Consider the following 20,777-nt stretch of genomic DNA (forward strand, 5'->3'; position numbering starts at 1 on the left):
GTAGGGAAAAACATTGTATTCCACAGTCATCTTAGATGATTTTCATGTAATGCACATGGATGTGAAATGTTGAATATGTACGACATACCTTAATTAAGGTTCCAGTAGCACAGTCATGTTAGTAGTATCTCGGAATGCACCGACTGTGTTTCCTCTTTCACCAAGTATCTTCACCCACTGGCTAAAATACCCCTTTCTAACTGCATTTGCATTTCCACTCTCTTCTTTCAACCATATGACTATGATGCTATGAATTTAATCACCAAACTGGCCTATTAAGGTGATATAGTCTCAGTAAAGCTTATGGTAATCACACAGTTTTTGTGTACATCTCAGGATGTTGAAGTAGTTTTCCTATTGACTCATCATTTCAGCTAAAGTACCAATGTTTGTAACAACAGTTCATAAAGAGTGCAGAATAACTTCCAAAAAACCCATGAAGGGTTTAAAAAAAAGGCCAAGTTTTTTCTCTCCTATACCACCACAGACATTTACTTGAGGTAGTGGAGTATGTCAGATTTGAAAGTCATTGTCTTGGAGAAAAAGAACAGCATTGTAAGAGAGCATTTAGGAGAGCCTGCCACATGTTCTTTGGTGTACGGTGCACCAATGAACATACAAACTGACGTCTGCATTGCACCTGTATTGCAACTCCAAAGCTGGAAACCTAAGTAGAACTATTGTCAAGAACTATTGTCATGGGGCGCCTGGGTGGCTCAGTGGGTTAAGCCACTGCCTTCGGCTCGGGTCATGATCTCAGGGTCCTGGGATCGAGTCCCGCATCGGGCTCTCTGCTCAGCAGGGAGCCTGCTTCCTCCTCTCTCTCTGCCTGCCTCTCTGCCTACTTGTGATCTCTGTCTGTCAAATAAATAAATAAAATCTTAACACACAAAAAAAGAACTATTGTCATGAGGGGAAGTGCTGCCGGAACTTAGGCCTTTTGTCATAGCTGGAATTTATGAGTTTCTTTGTGCAAAAAGAACATAACAATATGACGTTTTGTGGTATATCTTGAAAGACAAGATCTAAAGATAGTGGAGTGATTTTAAAAATTAGTTAGACTCAAACTGCCTATAGGAAGTAAATTTTTGGTGTACTTGGGCACAGAGGACTTTCAAGAACCTATACCTACACCTCCCGAAGGATTATTTACACTAATCCAGTTATATTCCCAGGAAAACTATGATAGCAGCAATAGTTACATTAAAAATAAGTAAATAAATAAATAAATATTTTCTTAAATCTAATCCTAATCCCTACTCCTTCCATGACTATATTGAAAGATCCCGAAGAAAAATGATGAGTAGAAGAGGAAGTAAGCAACTTGAATAATAAACCATGCCTCTCAGACACACTGTAAGATCCTGAGCTAAAATGGCAATCCTGAATGAAGAAAAAAAAGCATAAGAAGTGAATTGTATCTTTTAATTTGCCAGAGAGCCTTATCTACCAAAAAGTAATACATTTTTACTATTGAAATGAATATCCCCCAGAGGAAAGGAAGTAAGATCTGGCAGTTTAAAGTCTTTAACTGGGGACATTGTCCTTTTCCCATTTGTACTTACATCAAATTCAGACCCTCCAAAATCCAACTTACTATGTTTTTATTAACGCATTTTTTTGAAACTTCAGTTCAAGCAGACAACCACTTATGTCCCAGGAAGGAAAAGAATCATGTTCCATGCAGCACTGCTCACATTTGATGAAAAGTCTTGAGAGGAGATGACAAATACTCATTTACATTAAAATAACTTAAAATGAAATTTCTAATAAAAAGAAAAAAGATCTATGCCTTCTTTTGGTTTTTGTTTTAAATATACAATAATTTCCAGAACAGTTTTAGATTGAGAAGATATACCTTGCACTCAGTTCTTCCCATTATTAATATTTTACATTAGTATGATAAATTTGTTACAATTAACCAATATTGATAACTTATTGTTAACTAAATTTCATACTTTGTTCATATTTACTTAGTTTTGCCTAATATTCCTTGAATTTTTTTTTTTAGGAATCTATCCAACATACCACATAAATCTCCCTGATATGAGGAAGTGGTGATGCAACATGGGGGCTTAAGTGTGTAGGAGAAGAATAAATGATACCACATAAATTTAATTGTTATATTTTCTTAGGATCCTCTTGCCTGTGAGAGTTTCTCACACTTCCCTTGCTTTGATGACCTTGACAGTTTTGAGGAGTACTCATCAGTTATTGCAAAGGATTCCCCTCTCTTATAATATAAACTTCTTTGGTTTTTCTTGTGATTAGATTATGGTCATCACATCTTATCAAAGGTACATACTATCAACACAATTTATGAATGTTGATGTTGACCTTTTCCACCTGTTGAGGTAGTGTTTTTCAGATTACTCCACTGTAAAGCTGCTCTATTTTTTTTCCCTCCCTTTTCATACTCATTCTTTCGAAGAAGGTTAGCATATACATCCCGCTCTAAAGTGGTAGGGAATGCTTCCTATTCCCTTTCCTTTTAGGTAAAGGATCTCAATGAATTATTTGGAATTCTCTACATGAGCAATTTGTTAATTTTTTTAATTGGCTTATTGTCTTTTTATTTAAATAAATATGGGCACATCGATATTAATTTTGTATGTTGGGTTATAATTCATTATGGTTTCCTTTGTTGCTCAAATGGTTTCAGTTCTGGCTATTGAAAGCTCTATCATTTTGCTCCTGCATCCCTTCATCTTTTATTTCATTTTGTTTTTTTGTGATTTTTTTTAATACTTCCTCACTTTCTAGTACTATAGGATGGTGCAGTCTTATCTTTAATATTTTCAGTCCTAAATCATCCATTTCTTTAAGAAGTCCTTCTTGGTAATTTGGAGAATGAGATAAAAAAACAAGATTGAGGCATTAGGTGTGCAAGTTGCTATTATGTGGACATTGCTTTTAGACATTTTAGATAAAAAGAAAGCAAAATAGGTGTATAGGATAATGTGTATAAATAGGTTGTATGATTATAGACAATATGTATAACATTTTTCCAAAACAAACAAACAAAAAAATTTTTCCTATGTCTCCATCTACATCTATATTTAAGTAAACATGAGTTCTAAATAATATTTCCAACTCAAAATTTTTTATCAGATGGATCAGAACAGCTTCATTCTCTTGTTATAACACTGTTGGGAGTAAGAACATTCTTATTAGTAAGAGAATGACTGTTCTTACTCCCAACAGTGAGAAACTTGGCTCCACACCCTTTATCCACTTACTTAGATGTTCTATTCTGATACACATGTATGATAGCATTCTAACTGTTAACTGTATTCCTGTAGAAAACAACTGCATCAACTAGAGTTCAGTGCTTATATGTATTAGTTTCTTTCTTTAGTCTTACATTATCTTCACTCATTTCCAGAATTATTATATCTATTAAATTCATATTATTATATTCATATAATTAGGTAAATTTCATATAATTGGAATTATACAGCATACACCCTACTTTCTCCCCAACCAAAATGATCATGCCATTTTGCATTCCATCCAGCAATAAATTAGAGTTTGTTTCTCTAGCTCCTCATCAGCATTTAGTATTGTAATATTTTTTTAATCCTAGCTTTTAAAATATATGTGTGGTGGTATCTTATTGTTTTTAATTTGCAATTATCTAATGACATATGATATTAAATATTTTTTTCATAAGCTTGTCTCCTATCATATCTTTTTTGGTAAGTTGCTTGTTCAAATCTTTTAACCATTTTTTTCCTGTCTTCAATGTTTTTTATTTTTGAGTTTTGAGCGTTCTTTATGTATTTTGTATACAAGTCCTTTATCAGACATATATTTTGCAAATAATCTCTTTTGGTTTGGGCTTGTTTTGTGTTGTTTTATTTTATTTTTTTATTTTTTAAATTTTTTATTTTTTATAAGCATATATTTTTATCCCCAGGGGTACAGGTCTATGAATCACCAGGTTTACACACGTCACAGCACTCACCAAAGCACATACCCTCCCCAATGTCCATAATCCCACCCCCTTCTCCCAAACCCCCTCCCCCCAGCAACCCTCAGTTTGTTTTGTGAGATTAAGAGTCACTTATGGTTTGGCTCCCTCCCAATCCCATCTTGTTTCATTTACTCTTCTCCTACCCACTTAAGCCCCCATGTTGCATCACCACTTACTCATATCAGGGAGATCATATGATAGTTGTCTTTCTCTGCTTGACTTATTTCGCTAAGCATGATACGCTCTACTTCCATCCATGTTGTCGCAAATGGCAAGATTTCATTTCTTTTGATGGCTGCATAGTATTCCATGTGTATATATACCACATCTTCTTGACCCATTCATCTGTTGACGGACATCTAGGTTCTTTCCATAGCCAAAGGGATATTGAAAAAGAAAGCCAACATTGGTGGCATCACAATTCCAGACGTCAAGCTCTATTACAAAGCTGTCATCATCAAGACAGCATGGTACTGGCACAAAAACAAACACATAGACCAATGGAACAGAATAGAGAGCCCAGAAATAGACCCTCAACTCTATGGTCAACTAATCTTCAACAAAGCAGGAAAGAATGTCCAATGGAAAAAAGACAGCCTCTTCAATAAATGGTGCTGGGAAAACTGGACAGCCACATGCAGAAAAATGAAATTGGACCATTTCTTACACCACACACAAAAATAGACTCAAAATGGATGAAGGACCTCAATGTGCTAAAGGAATCGATCAAAATCCTTGAGAAGAACACAGGCAGCAACCTCTTCGACCTCAGCCACAGCAGCAACATATTCCTAGGAACAACCCCAAAGGCAAGAGAAGCAAGGGCAAAAATGAACTATTGGGATTTCATCAAGATCAAAAGCTTTTGCACAGCAAAGGAAACAGTTAACAAAATCAAAAGACAACTGACAGAATGGGAGAAGATATTTGCAAACGACATATCAGATAAAGGACTAGTGTCCAGAATCTATAAAGAACTTAGCAAACTCAACACCCAAAGAACAAATAATCCAATCAAGAAATGGGCAGAGGACATGAACAGACATTTCTGCAAAGAAGACATCCAGATGGCCAACAGACACATGAAAAAGTGCTCCATATCACTCGGCATCAGGGAAATACAAATCAAAACCACAATGAGATATCACCTCACACCAGTCAGAATGGCTAAAATCAACAAGTCAGGAAATGACAGATGCTGGCGAGGATGCGGAGAAAGGGGAACCCTCCTACACTGTTGGTGGGAATGCAAGCTGGTGCAGCCACTCTGGAAAACAGCATGGAGGTTCCTCAAAATGTTGAAAATAGAACTGCCCTATGACCCAGCAATTGCACTATTGGGTATTTACCCTAAAGATACAAACGTAGTGATCCAAAGGGGCGCGTGCACCCGAATGTTTATAGCAGCAATGTCCACAATAGTGTTGTTTTATTTTTGATTCTTTTTTTAATTTTTTTAATTTTTTAAACTACTTTTATTTATTTATTTATTTTTGATTCTCTTAATGGTATCTTTCACAAAGAATAAAGTCTAACATACCAAGTTTTCTTTCATGGATCACGCTATTGCTGTTGAATTTAAAAACTCACCACCAAATCCAAGATGATTTTATTAATTTTGGAAAATTCTCAGCCATTGTGACTTTCACTTTATTTTCTCTTTCCCCTTCTAACTTTCTTTTTATACATGTTTTACCTTTTTAATTTCGCCCAGTCTTAGATATTCTGGCTTATTTATTTTAAACTATTTTTATCTCTTAGCATTTTACTTAAAAAAGTTTCCTTTGGGGTGCCTGGGTGGCTCAGTGGATTGAGCCTCTGCCTTCATGATCTGGGACTCTTGAGATAGAGCCCAGCTTCAGCCTATCTATTCAGCGGGGAGCCTGCTTTCCTCTTTCTCTGCTTGCCTCTCTGCCTACTTGTGATCTCTGTCAAATAAATGACTAAATAAATAAATCTTAAAAAAAAAAAAGAAAACTTTTCTCTTGACATATCTTCAAACTCACTTCAAACTCATTTCCAGTCTACTGATGTGCCCATTAAAGGCATTTTGTTTGTGTTTTTGATTTCTCACATTTCTTTTGATTTTTCTGAGAATTTGTACCTCTCTTTTTATATAACTTACGTTTTTGCATATCATCTCTTTCATGACAATCCTTAGCATATTATTCATATAAATGATTGTTTGAAAATTCCAATATATAGGTCATATCTGAGTCTATTTCTGATGTTTACATTGTCTCAAATCTGTTTTTTTTCTTTCTTTGTACAATGCCTTTACTTTTTTCCTGAAAGCTGGACACTGAGATGATGGGCCTTTCATGGGGTGTTTTTTGTTTGTTTCTTGTTTGTTTTATTTTCAATGTTAATCTGTCTATGAGGTGGTCTGGGTTAGATGTTTAACTCCTCAAATTTTTCCAGTGTCCCTGTTTTTCTTTCCTGCTTTCTTTCATTTCCTCTAAGTAATCCCTTTTTACACAGAGTTTGTGCCTTGGAGTTCTTTTAGTTGTAATCCACTTTTATTATATTGGAGTCCTGTCGATGGGGGAAGGTGTGTAGGAAGGGAATCATTTTATAATCTTATGATTAAATCTCACTTTTTTCAGCAGCTTCTGAATCCCTAGGCTATGACCTTCACAAGTGTTCTTCAGGTTTTTTTTTGTTTTGTTTTGTTTTTTCGTTGGGTTTTTTTGTTTTGGTTTTCTTTCTTTTTTTTTCTTTTCTTTTTTTTTTTTTTTTTTTGTCTCTCCTAGATAAGACAAGAAAAATAGGGACTCTTGTGCCCTTCCTCCTAGAAGGGATAAGGCTCTAAAAAGTTTTTTCCCAGGACAGTACCCCTTTGCTATATAAAATAATACAGGCATATTTGAGCTGATTCTTTATCCCCACCCCAAGCCAGAACCACAAGGTGATATTTTTGGTACTTTTATCATGAAAACCTGGTGGATTCCTAGATATAAAATCTATTAAAGTTTTGGGGTCCCCCCAAAACTCAGGCTTCCAGGAGTGTCACTCTCATGTTTCTTCACTTTCAAGCTCCAGCAACTTGTCAACTTGCACAAATTTGTCAAAATTATCATTTGTCTGTACCATGCTATGGATCCAGTGGCTTTTGCCCCAGAAAAACAGATCTTGTCTGTCATTTTCTATATTTTCTTGTATCTCCCACATCAGTTTTTCAGAGCAGAAATTCAAGACCAAAACCCTCCACAGGAACTAGTAAGGTATAGGAAAATCTAAACTGGAATTGAAAAATCATCAGGGGCTCAGTGTGGACAAGTTTTAAAGTTAAAACTCCAAGGAGAACTAGTCATCAAAGGCTTCCATACTTTTGTGAGTTTTACCTCCAGGAGTGTTACTAAGTTTCCACAATAAACACTGGAGACAAACCTCCTTGTGATTCCAGCAGAGGGAAGGAAAGTAAATCAATCTGAAATATACCAGACCATTTTATTCTTAAAAAGGCATGCCCTCAGGGTGAGCTATTTTGCCAGAGCCTAACACACTGGGGTTTTATCAGAGCCTAACCTACATGGACAGAGGGAGATATTCAATTCTAGCTCCTCCTAAATATCCTGTTTCATTGAAGAGACTTGAGAAGCTGCTGAAACACAGACTTGACTCACCAAAGACTAAGCCTTAATTAAAGGACTATGGATTTTTTCCCCACATTTTCCCAGCACATTATTAAAGGCCTATTTACCATAGTTCCTTTCATGTGGTACACATAAACACAACTGCCTATCAAAAAACATATATTTGAAAATATAAAAGGCAAAAAAAATTTTTTAAGAGACTGAGAGCATCAGAACTAGAGTCAGATATGACAAGGCTGTTGATATCAACAGTCCAGGAATTTCAAAAGACTATAATGAATATGTTAAAGCCTTCAATGTGAAAAATATACAACATTCAAGAAGAGATGAATAAAGAAAGCAAAGAAATAAAATCTCCAAGAAGGAATCAAAAAAGAAATGAAAAAATCACAAACACTGTACCAGAAATTAAGAATGTCTTTGATGGACTCATTAGCAGACTGGACAAAGCTGCAGTAAGAATGTCTGAGCTTGAGAATATGTCAATAGAAACTTCAAAAACTGAAAAACTAAGTAAAAACAAAACAAACAAAAGACACACACACACACCAAAAAAAAAAAAAATCCAAAAATTGTGGGATGTTTATAAAAAATGATTTTCTAAAATTTAAATAATATATGTCTAAGTTTAGGGTTTGGGTTTTTTTTTTTTTTTTTTTTTTTCATTATCCCGCTTGGTGTTGTTTGAGTTTCATGGAACTGTCGTTTAGTGTCCAACATTAGTTAGGGAAAATTCTTTCATTATTGCTTATATCTTTCTTCTGTTTTTTTTTTCTTTCTTCTGTTTTTTACTCTGTCCTCCTTTTGATATTTTTATTGTACATGCAACATCTTTTATAGAAAATCAAAGATAAAATCCTAAAAGAAGACAGAGGAAACAGAATCTATTACCTATAGATGAGCAAATGCATAATTTGTATCTAACTTCTCAAAAACTTCTCAAAAACCATAGAAACAAGTGAAGTAATTTACACAGTGTTGAGAAAAAAAGACCAGTAGAAAACAGGAAATCAAAGAAGGAACTCAACAAAATCAAAACCTTGTTCTTTAAAATTGTCAATACAGTTCTATCCATACCAAGCAACAGAAAATAGGAGACACAAATTACTAATATCAGAAATGAAAGAGTTGACATTATAAACCCTATGGACATTAAAAGCGTAATAAAGAAATATGATGAAAAGCTCTACTTAGAAACTTGATAACCTAGATAAATTGGACCAATTCCTTAAAAGATATAATCTGCCAAAAATGTCATAAGAAGAAATAAACAATCTGAACAGTCCTATATCTCTTAAAAAACAAAAACAAAATAAACAAAATTCTAGAATCAATAACTCATTAGCCTTCCAAATCAGAAAGTGCCAATAACAGGTGACTTCACTGGTGAATTCTACCAGGCATTTAAAAAAGAAATTATCAATCTTTTCAGAGGATAAAAGCAGAGGGAATGCTTCCTAACTTATTCTATGAGTCTGGTATTACCTGAATACCAAAACCAAATAAAGGCATTGCAAGGAAAGAAAACTATACTCCAATATCTCTCATAAATATAAATGCAAAAGCGCTCAACAAAATGCTAGTTAATATGTATAGCACAAATTATGCATCATGAACAAGTGGCATTTATCCTAGGCATGCAAGGCTGGTTCAACTTTCAAAAATCAAATAATATAATTCATAAAATCAACAGATTAAAACAGAAAATGCACAGGATCATTTCAATAGAAGCACTGGACAATCCAACATTAATTCATGATTTAAAAAAATTAAAAACCTATAAACAAACTAGAAATAGAGGGGAACCTCCTCAGTTTGATAAATAACATCTGCCAAAACCCTACAACTAATATCATCATACTTAATAGTAACTAACTTAAATATTTTCCACTAAGATCAGGAATAAGGCAAAGAATGTCTCCTCTTTTTTTTTTTTTTTAAAGATTTTATTTATTTATTTGACAGATCGCAATTAGGCAGAGAGTCAGGCAGAGAGAGAGGAAGGGAAGCAGGCTCCTTGCTGAGCAGAGAGCCCGATGTGGGGCTCGATCTCAGGACCCCGGGATCATGACCAGAGCTGAAGGCAGAGGCATTAAACCACTGAACCACCCAGGCATCCCAGGAATGTCTCCTCTCCTCTTATCAATATTTTTCAATACCATACTGAAAGACTTAGTTAATAAGGTAAGACAAGAAAAGAAAAAAAAAGTATACAGATTGGGAGGGAAGAAACAAGACACTTTTTTATTCACAACTGACATGATTGTCTATGCATAAAACCCAAAATAATTAAAAAAAAACTGCTAGAAGTAATAAGCTATTGTAGCAAGGTTGCAGAATAAGTTTAAGATATAAAAGTAAATCATTTTTCTTTATATAAACTATATATCAATGACTAAATGGAATTTGAAATTAATAACACAATACCATTTTCATTAGCAGCCAAAAATAAACTATTTAAGTATAAATCTAACAAAATATGTACAAGATCTATATGAGAGATCTCAAATTCTGAGAGATCTAAAAGAACTAATGAATGAAAAGATACCCCATGTTCATGAATAAGAAGATTCAAGATATCAGTTCATACCAAATTGATCTACAGATTTAATGTAATTCCAATCAAAAGCACAGCAATCTATTTTGTGGATATTGACAAACTAATTCTAAAGTTTATATGGATTAGCAAAAGACCCATGATAACCAACTCTTTATTGAAGAAGAACAATGTCACAAGGTGGACATCCCCCAATTTCATGACTTAAAAGAAACCTACATTAATAAAAATAGCATTATATTGGTGAACAAACAGATCAATGGAACAGATAAGAGAACTCAGTCTTAGACCCACATAAATATAGTCAACTGCTCTTCAACAAAGTGGCAAAGACAGTACAATGGAGCAAAGGCTGTCTTCTCAACAAATGGTGCGGCACAACTAGATATTGACATGCAAGTAAGTGAATCTACATACTGATCTTACACACCTCATAAAAACTAACTCAAAATAAGTAACAGACCTAAATATAAAACACACAACTCTAAATTCTTGGAAGATAACACAAGAGGAAATCTAAATGTAACCTTCAGTATGGTGATGACTTTTTAGATATAACATCAAAAGCATAATCTGATTTCACAACATGGGTGGAACTAGAGCGTATCATGCTTAGCGAAATAAGTCAAGCAGAGAAAGACAACTATCATATGATCTCCCTGATATGAGTAAGTGGTGATGCAACATGGGGGCTTAAGTGGGTACGAGAAGAATCAATGAAACAAGATGGGATTGGGAGGGAGACAAACCATAAGTGACTCTTAATCTCACAAAACAAACTGAGGGTTGCTGGGGGGAGGAGGTTTGGGAAAAGGGGGTGGGATTATGGACATTGGGGAGGGTATGTGCTTTGGTGAGTGCTGTGAGGTGTGTAAACCTGGTGATTCACAGACCTGTACCCCTGGGGATAAAAATATATGTTTATAAAAAAAAATAATAATAATAAAAAAAGCATAATCTGCAAAAGAATTGACAAACTGATTATTAAAATTAAATACTTCTCTGAAAGACAATGTCAAGAGAATGAGCAAACAAGCTTCAGACTGAGAGAAACTGTTTGCAGAAGACACATCTAATAAAGGAGTGTTACCCAACATATACGAAGAACTCCTACTATACAATAAGAAAATGATGATACAATTAAAAATTGAACTATAGATCTCGGCAGACATTTAATCAAGGAAGATTTATAGATGGTAAGGAAGCATATGAAAAAATATTCTGTTTCTTATGTTATTTGGCAATTGCAAAGTAAAACAGCAGTGAAATACACTAAATATTTGTCAGAATCTCTGAAGTCCAAATTAGTGACAAAACCAAATATTGCCAACACGCATTGCTCGTGGAAAGGTAAACTGTTTCATTCACTTTGGAAAACAGTTTGGTGGTTTCTTATGAAACTAAACATATTCTTACCCTACAATCCATTAATTGGGTTTTTGGGTATTTATCCAAAGAAGCTGAAAACTTGTATCCACCCAAAAACCTGCACATGGATGCTTATTACAAATTTATTCATAATTTCAAAAACCTGGAACCAGCCAAGATGATCTTCTGTAGGTGAATTTATAAATAAATTATGGTACATACAAATAATGGAATATTACCCAATGCTAAAAAGGAATGAGCTATCAAGTCATGCGAAGTCATGGAAGATATTTAATGCATATGATTATATGATATTACATGAAAGAAGTCAGTATAAAAAGGCTATATATGGTATAAGGACAAAACCATGGAAAAAGAAAAGTTTAATTGTTGAAAGGAGGGAGAAATGAATAGGCAGAGCACAGAGGTTTTGTAGGACTGTGAAACTATTCTGTAATGATGCTATCAGGATAGATATGTGTCATTATAATTATGTCATAAGCCATAGAATATATAACACCAAGAATGAACTCTGATGTAAACTATGGATATTAAGTAATAATGATGGGTCATGTAGGTTCATTTATTGTATCAAATGTACCAGTCTGGTGTGGGATGTTGATGGTGGGGAAAGGTTGTGTGTATTTGGGGATATTTGATATGTGGGAACTATAAACCTTCTGCTCAATTTTGTCCTGAACTTAAACTGCCCTAAAAAAATAAAGCTTATTAATTAAAAGAAAAAATGGTAATGTAAATAACCAGTGTCCAGGTGTTGCTATTGAAATATATAATGCTAAAACCACCTCATAAAACTGGTAGTTTCTAATAAAGTTCTACACATCAATCTTTAGACCCAACAATTACACAAGATAAATGTTTATTAAATCAAATAACCAAAAAATGCTAGTATATGAATATACACAGAAGTTTTTGGCATAATATAAATAACTGTAAACAACACAATTTTCTGTCAACTATCAGACTGGATAAAACACATTATAGCTTATCAGTACAATGAAACCACTATTCAGCTACTAAAATGAATTTACTACTGGTAGAAGTAAAAAATTATATATAAAAAAAAAAGAAGTTAAATGAATCTCAAAAACATTGTATTGAGTGAAAAAAAAGCCACTTAATAATAGCATGTGTTGTATAATTTGATTTATAATATATTCTAAAACAGATAAAGCTAATTCATGTTGATAAGAACCAGGACTGCGTACCTATGTTTGTGTGTGGAGAGGCAAGGAACATTGCATTAACTGGAAGAGGTCAGAAGGCCATCTTTTGGGGTGAAGGAAAAGGAAAAGGAATGATGGTAACATGCATGAATACATTCTCAAATTCCATCAAACTATATATACACTTAAGTTTACTATATTTTACTCTATAGAAACATACAATAAGATAAAAAAGAGAAAATACTCTTTGACTCTGTCTACTCACTATGCAACCAAGTTATTTAATTTTTCCTCAACAATTTAATTCTCCTTTCTGATTATCTCTTAAGAGTTTTTAACTTACAACTACCCTTTACTATTTCAATATCTTTCTTATTCTTTCTGGGGATATTCATCATGTCTTTTTGTTTAATTATTGTCCTCAAGGCTCTATGAGTTTGGTCTTCCCCTCATTTGTAGATTGTTCAATTTTTTGCCTCTGTTCCACAGTGACTTTGCTTTTCAGATAACTAATTTTCTTCCTTTGTAAATTTGCCTTTTAATCTCTAATGAAAGTCAGCTCTTCTCATTATTAATGACAACCTGGCTTATGGTCAATAGTTTAGGCCTTTGTTTATGTTTTTATAGATGAGTTGATGGGCAGACTCCCTACTGTTGCAAGTTGGACTCATCCCATTCTTTCTCCCACATCTTCCGCTCCTTAATAAAGAGCCCATTTCTTTATCTTGTGGCCATTTATCCTCCACTGAGATTGCAGAGTGCACAGCAAGGAATAGTGGGATATGTGGGGTAGCCAGGTGCCTTGCATATTCTACACTACCTACAAAACAACCAGGCTTCAAAACAATCCTGGAACTGCCATTATAGACATGTGCCCATGTGCACACACATACACATACAAGAATATTTATATATATATATAAATATATATATTTATATATATAATTTAATATTTATATATATAAATATATATATATTACTCAATTTATATATATATATATATAAATATTCTTATATGTACGTATATGTATATATAAATATTCTTATCCAGACTCTGGAAAACACTTCAGCACTTCATCTTTTTTTCCTGGTTCATTTCTTTAATTCTTTCAAACTGTGGCTCTTATGTTACATTAACAAAGATTCCTTGACACTATTCTTCCCTGAAATATTTAATTTAAAAGCCCCCTGTACTTCTTTAGGTTAAGCTGCCACAGGAATTAACTAATCACTGTGATTAATACAATTAATAGGGATTAATAGCTAGTTTACTTGCTTCTTCCCACAATAGACAATTAGCGATATAAAGGCATATGAATCTTGCTTTCAATTTCATTTCCAAACTACCTAATCTATCTTTTTATATGACTTTAAAAAAAGATAAGTGTAAAAGGCATTCAATCCATAAAAAGAGACAAACTTTGGTTAGACCCCTCAGTGGAATAAAAATTAAACACAGTCATACACACACACATGTGCACACATTACCTTCACTTAAAACATTATTATTTCATTGCTTCCACTGAATGACAAAACAAAACGGGAAAGAAAATCATACTCCAGGTACTTCCTACTATAGGATTCGACTGTGTGACCATTTACAAATTGATTTCCTTAAAGATCTATGTGAATGTCAGATAATCCATACTCTGAAAGTGAATTTAAATATTTGGTTGCACGCAGCCCTCCCATTGTTTCAACTTTACTAAGACCTGAAATCTCAAGTGGCTCAACTAAAACTCAGACAAGTGTGGACTCAACCATTACACTAGATCTTGGTGAATAATCCTAGATCTTCCCATTTTGTGTGACTGACCTTTTTGTAAGTTACTTAAAGTCTGGAAGACTTAATTTGTTTACTCAATGAAGAGAATTATCAGATTTTTCTACAGAGTTTTATTATGATTTATGACACTATGATTAATAAAGGTCCATCCATATTTGATGAATGAGTAAGAACAGTCAGAAAACAGAGCAGAGAGTTAATATCATGAATTTAAAATCTACCAACATGGCAAATCATTGACAAAAAATAAAACAAGGCAATTGTACAGTAAGTCAGAGCACTATCAAGTTTCATAGGAAAGAGCGACCGTATCACAGCATACGCTGGTCAGGTTATTTACACAAAAGAGTCTTACAAGATTCACCATCTTAAAATAAACATAAATCAGGGCAAAGGGACAGACTAAGAATCAGTGATAAGAATGATTCCAAATTTGTCAGTCAGCTTTGAGTTAACTATACATAGATGAAATGTACAATTATTGTTAAAGACAAGCCAGAGACCATGAGAGAGGGAGAGAGTTTACAGATAGAATGGAATAGGACAGAGAGACAAGAGAGAACAAGGTGAAGTTTCTGAATAGATTACTAAAATCAAACAAATAAATACATATATGCATAAATAATACATAAATAAGTGTTTTAAAGTAGAAGTTTAGTAAAGACAATTTGGTTAAGGGTTGGAGGATCACATTTCAATTTTTAGTTAAGTGATTAATTATAATGATTTGTGGCTTCATAAATAAAACTATCATATTTCTATACTGTTTCATAACATGAATATTAAACTATCATATTTCTACATTGTTTCATAACATTAAAATTAAAATTTGCCTACACTGAATTAAGACTGCCACTCTGTTTTTTGTATTAGCTCTTTTTTATTTTTTTCTTTGTTGTTTTAGATATTGCCTGGCCTATGTGGTCACAGGCTGTAATTTCAAAATTCAGCTGTTTATCTGTAAAGTGTTTAAAGTTAGATTCTGCTGAAATTGTTAGAAAGGAGATTGAGTTATAAGGCTCTTTCTCCAAAAAAGTGGGACCCAAAATACATAATTTGAAATAGATAGCACAAGTTGCACTTTATATTAAGTAAGCAGTTTCAGTATGCTTTCCATATGAATACTCTTCTAAACTTATACTTGGGAGTCTGGTTAAGGTTAGGGAAAGATCTATATCAACTTAATGAACTCTACTTCTGCTGACATACTCAGAAAAGATAGTTTAAATTACAAGATGTTACTCGTATATAGAATCAGAATTTTTAACATAAGCTAGAATTCAAAGAATCCATTTTAAATAGATCTTCATGATGTCCTCTTTTACTATACAGATTTTAAAGATTTATTTGCATGGTGTTCAATGCTATTAAATGTGTTCTTACTACAAAGGCTAAAAGTGAACTGTCTGGTAAACAATTGGTTTAAGGCTGCTTATTGTTTCCTCCATTTATCAATAATGTCATCGAAATACATCATTTAGTTTTTCATAGGCACTAGGAAGTCTGAGCACAGACATCAATAGAAATATACACATATATTAAAACACAACATTGACAGAGATATGATATAGGTATAGGTATATTTTCATTTTCCTTGCACAGACTTTATATACAACTTCATTACAGAAGAGATAAGAAAAGGAGGGAAAAAAGGTTAAAAAGAAATCCTAACAAGGAAAACATTATTTAAGTTTGATTATTAAAAATATAGAACATCTTCATTGCAACTTATTGAAAAGTAACATGTTTAGCCAAAGACATAATATCTGAAAAAAGAAACTTAAGTTTAATCAGATTATTTTGAATAATGACACTACAGTTTGAGCATATCGGTTTGAATATATTTACTGTTTTTTTTTGTTTTTAATCTCTAAGCATTGATTTTCTCATCTGTATAGTAGTAATGGAATTACTGTGAATGGTATCATATAGTTAATGCCCAAGGGAAAAAGTAAGGCAACTTGGATAACAAATCATATAAATGAAGTATACTTTAAAATCTCTAAAATGTTTTATCCTCAAACACAGAATTTTTAAGTTAAATAGCAAAGGCATCTAATAATATTTCAAAAAACTTGATACAAGTTTTAAAAGCATCTGTTTACAAGTAATATCTTCTAATCACCATGAACTTAAAATAGAAACAATAAAAATTTAAAAATATAAACTTGTATTTTCACTAATGTTTCTTTTTTACCAATTATGCCATGATAGGAGGAAAATATTTTAATATTAATTTTAATTTATTATCTATTATTTCATGTTAGAGGGAAATCATTCTAGTATTATATAAAATGAGGATAACATGTGACAGAGATAAATCTCTTTTTTTGGAAAAAAAATAAATAAATACTTGACAGTGAGTCACATGGGGTAGGGTAAGATAAACCTCCTGAACCAAAAAAGTAAAAATATTAGTAAAATAAGGAAAATCAGGATATATATTAAAATTATTTCTTCATTTTTACATTAAAAAAATTAATACTATCTAAAATGCATAAAGCAAGTTATAAGGGTAACTCAATATCAAGTAAAGATAGTATAAGGAAAATATTACTAATAGAGCAATAAAATATACTTATGGAAGGATGAACAAAAATATAATAAAGATACAAGTAGAAAAAAACATAAAAATGCTTAAAATTAAAAAGTGGGCTTAAGTGGGTAGGAGAAGAATCAATGAAACAAGATGGGATTGGGAGGGAGACAAACCATAAGTGACTCTTAATCTCACAAAACAAACTGAGGGTTGCTGGGGGGAGGGGGTTTGGGAGAAGGGGGTGGGATTATGGACATTGGGGAGGGTATGTGCTTTGGTGAGTGCTGTGAAGTGTGCAAACCTGGTGATTCACAGACCTGTACCCCTGGGGATAAAAATATATGTTTATAAAAAATAAAAAATTTAAAAAAAAAAAGTGGGGAAAACACTACAAAAAAAAAAGAAAAGTAGAATGGCAAATATGTATTTTTCCAAAATCTATGCAACAATCTTTAAACGTCTAGACAAAATAAAATGTTTTCTAAGACATTTTGGTTTAAAAAAAAATCTCAAGGAAAAAAATATTCTAAAGTGATAAGAAGATTGTAATGACCTAATAATGCCTGCAACTAAAACAATATTTTGAAGAACTTTCTCTTTTAAAATATTTTTAAAATTTATTTTTGTTTTAAAGAGAGAGATAGAGCATGCACACGGACATGCAAGTTGGGGAGGGGAGAGGCAGAGGGAGAGAACCTCAAGCTGACTCTCTGCTGAACTTGAAGCCTGATCTCAGGACCTATGAGGTCATGACCTGAGCTGAAACCAAACGTCTGAAGCTTAACCAGCTGAGCCACCCGGGGACTGCTGTTTTAAAATGGGTTCTGATTAGATACTGACTACTGATCTTAAACTCCCTAGCCTCCTAGTTCTTCCTGGTATTCAGACCATAAAAAATAAATTTCTGGTTTTTTATAAGCCACTTAGGAAGTTACTTTGTTATAGCATTCCAAATAGACCAGGGTAAGAATTCTTACAAAGCACAGAGAAATAAATTATGTCTGTGCTCTTCAAATTTTTCAAGAATACAGAGATTAAGAACAAAATCCAAATACTTTTCATCAGTCCATAAAAACAATGACACTCTAGTTCCATCCATGTTGTTGCAAATGGCAAGATTTCATTTCTTTTGATGGCTGCATAGTATCATGCTTAGCAAAATAAGTCAAGCAGAGAAAGACAACTATCATATGATCTCCCTGATATGAGGAAGTGGTGATGCAACATGGAGGCTTAAGTGGGTAGAAGAAGAATAAATGAAACAAGATGGGATTGGGAGGGAGACAAACCATAAGTGACTCTTAATCTCACAAAACAAACTGAGGGTTGCCGGGGGGAGGGGGTTTGGGAGAAGGGGGTGGGATTATGGACATTGGGGAGGGTATGTGATTTGGGAGTGCTGTGAAGTGTGTAAACCTGGTGATTCACAGACCTGTACCCCTGGGGATAAAAATATATGTTTATATGACACTAAAACCTAGAGGAAATGGTACATTAAAATACATATATATTTTAAAACTCTCCTATGAATTAAAAATAATAATATATTAGGAAGTAGAATTCAGACTATTAAAGAATCATCATAATCAAGTGACTCAAGGAATATAATTTTTTTTAGTATTAGGAAATCTACTGTATAATAAATTTGTACTAAAAATTCCAATAAATATATGCAGAGTTAAAAATATTTAGGATATAGAAACTTGGGGAGAGCATAGTTTTTACCCATTCATTAACCACAAAAATTAACCCAGACAATATAAACATTCACAGTGTTTAATGAACTCATCAGGAGGCTGACATTGCTAGACTAAAAACTAACCCAAAATCTAAGGAAAAAACAGGAACCTAAAAGGCTATGTGGAAATTTATATACAAAAATAAATGCCACTAGACACCAGTAAGTACAGTTCAGTTCCTCAAAATGAAGAAATGGTAAATACCAGGTGTGGTCTCATCAAAAATCCATACCCACTTGCAGGCTTTTCTTCATAGACTTCCATGGACACTCACAGAAACGATTGGTGAAAGCCATGAAAAGGTTTCCTGTGACAAAGGACTGGGTAGAATTCTACAGCATTCACTGCAAGAAAGACATAAAAAATGTTCTTAGATGTTACTCTCCACCTCCTATTGTAGTCAAAGCCATAACACACTGAAAGGAAGAAAATACTATATTTCAAAGAGAATTCATAATAAGCTATTGCAGCTGTGAGAAGGAAATGGAATACCACCTGCTGAAATAACTAGAAGCATGTGGGAAGACCCATTGGGAGGTACAGTAAAAAGAGAAGACTTGGGGCACCTGGGTGGCTCAGAGGGTTCAAGCCTCTGCCTTTGGCTCAGGTCATGATCCCAGGGTCCTGGGATCGAGCCCCGCACCGGGCTCTCTGCTCAGCAGGAAGCCTGTTTCCTCCCCTCTCTCTACCTGCCTCTCTGCCTACTTGTAATCTCTGTCAAATAAATAAATAAAATCTTAAAAAAAAAAAAAAAAAAGAAAAGACTTAAAACTGATGTTGGAAGTAATACCGAGAAGTCTGTCAATACCAATGCAGAGCAACTGGAACTCTTTCTTACACATCGCTTGAAGGAAAACAGAATGGTACAGCCACTTGACAAAACAGTTTGGCTGTTCCTTATGAAGTTAAATATATACTCAGCATATATCACGAGCAGAATGATGACACCTCTTCCCCCTCCACTAAAAATGGCAATTTCTTACCATGGAATGTGTGAATATGTTGTTTCATGGAAAGTTGGAATTAAAGTGGCAGATCACTAATCAGTTGACCTTAAAATAGGAAGATTGTACTGGGTTACACAGGTGGCCCAATATCATCCCCAGGGTCTTATAACGTGAGAAGAGAGAAAAAAGTTTACATTAGAATCAGAGAAATGTGAAGCTGCTACAATGAGAAAGAGACCAATGGAATGCAGGCAACAAAAAAATGAATTTTCCCCTAGATTTTCAAGAAAGAATGCAGCCTTGCTGACATACTAATTTCAGCCCAGTGAGACCTGTTTTGGACATCTGACCTCCAGAAATGTAAAATAATAAATTTTCGTTGTTTAAGCTGCTAAATACATAGTAATTTGTTATAGCAGCAATAGAAAACTAATATGGCTCAGCAATGCCACTACTCAGTACGTACCCAAGATAAATAAAAGCATGTTTACACAAAAACTTGCACATGATTCTGTACTTTTATATATAATCACCAGAACTGAAAATAAACTGAATTTGCCTCAGTCAGGGAATAGATAAAAAATGATGATGTATCAGTACAATAAAATATTATTTAGAAAATAAAAGAAAAAAACATTAAGACAAACCTTGATTGAATGTCAAGTGCTCTTTAATAAGTGAACAAAGACAAATAATATTACATAATTTTGTGCAAGTGATATGATGAAAAGAAAAGAAACTATACAGATGGAGAATAGATCAGTGGCTACAATTACATAAGAAAACAAAATAAAGGGTGTCTGGTTGGCTGAGCTGCTTAAGTGTCTCCCTTCTGCTCAGTTTATGATCCCAGGGCCCTGAGACCCAGCCCCATACTTGGCTCCCCACCCAGTGGGGAGTCTGCTTTTCCATCTGCCCCTCTACCTACTTGTATGTTCAATCTCTCTCTCAAATAAATAAATATTTTTTTAAAAAAGGAAACAAAACAAAATGGGGCAAAACAAAAACAAAAACAAATCAAAGTAGTAGGAGGCAAAATCACTGTATGTATACTTTCAAAAGCAAAAATAATTATCCAACAA

Source organism: Mustela putorius, unplaced genomic scaffold, assembly GCF_011764305.1.
Source record: "Mustela putorius furo isolate JIRA1106 unplaced genomic scaffold, ASM1176430v1.1 tig00000083_pilon_pilon_pilon, whole genome shotgun sequence".
NCBI classification, from domain to species: Eukaryota; Metazoa; Chordata; class Mammalia; order Carnivora; family Mustelidae; genus Mustela; species Mustela putorius.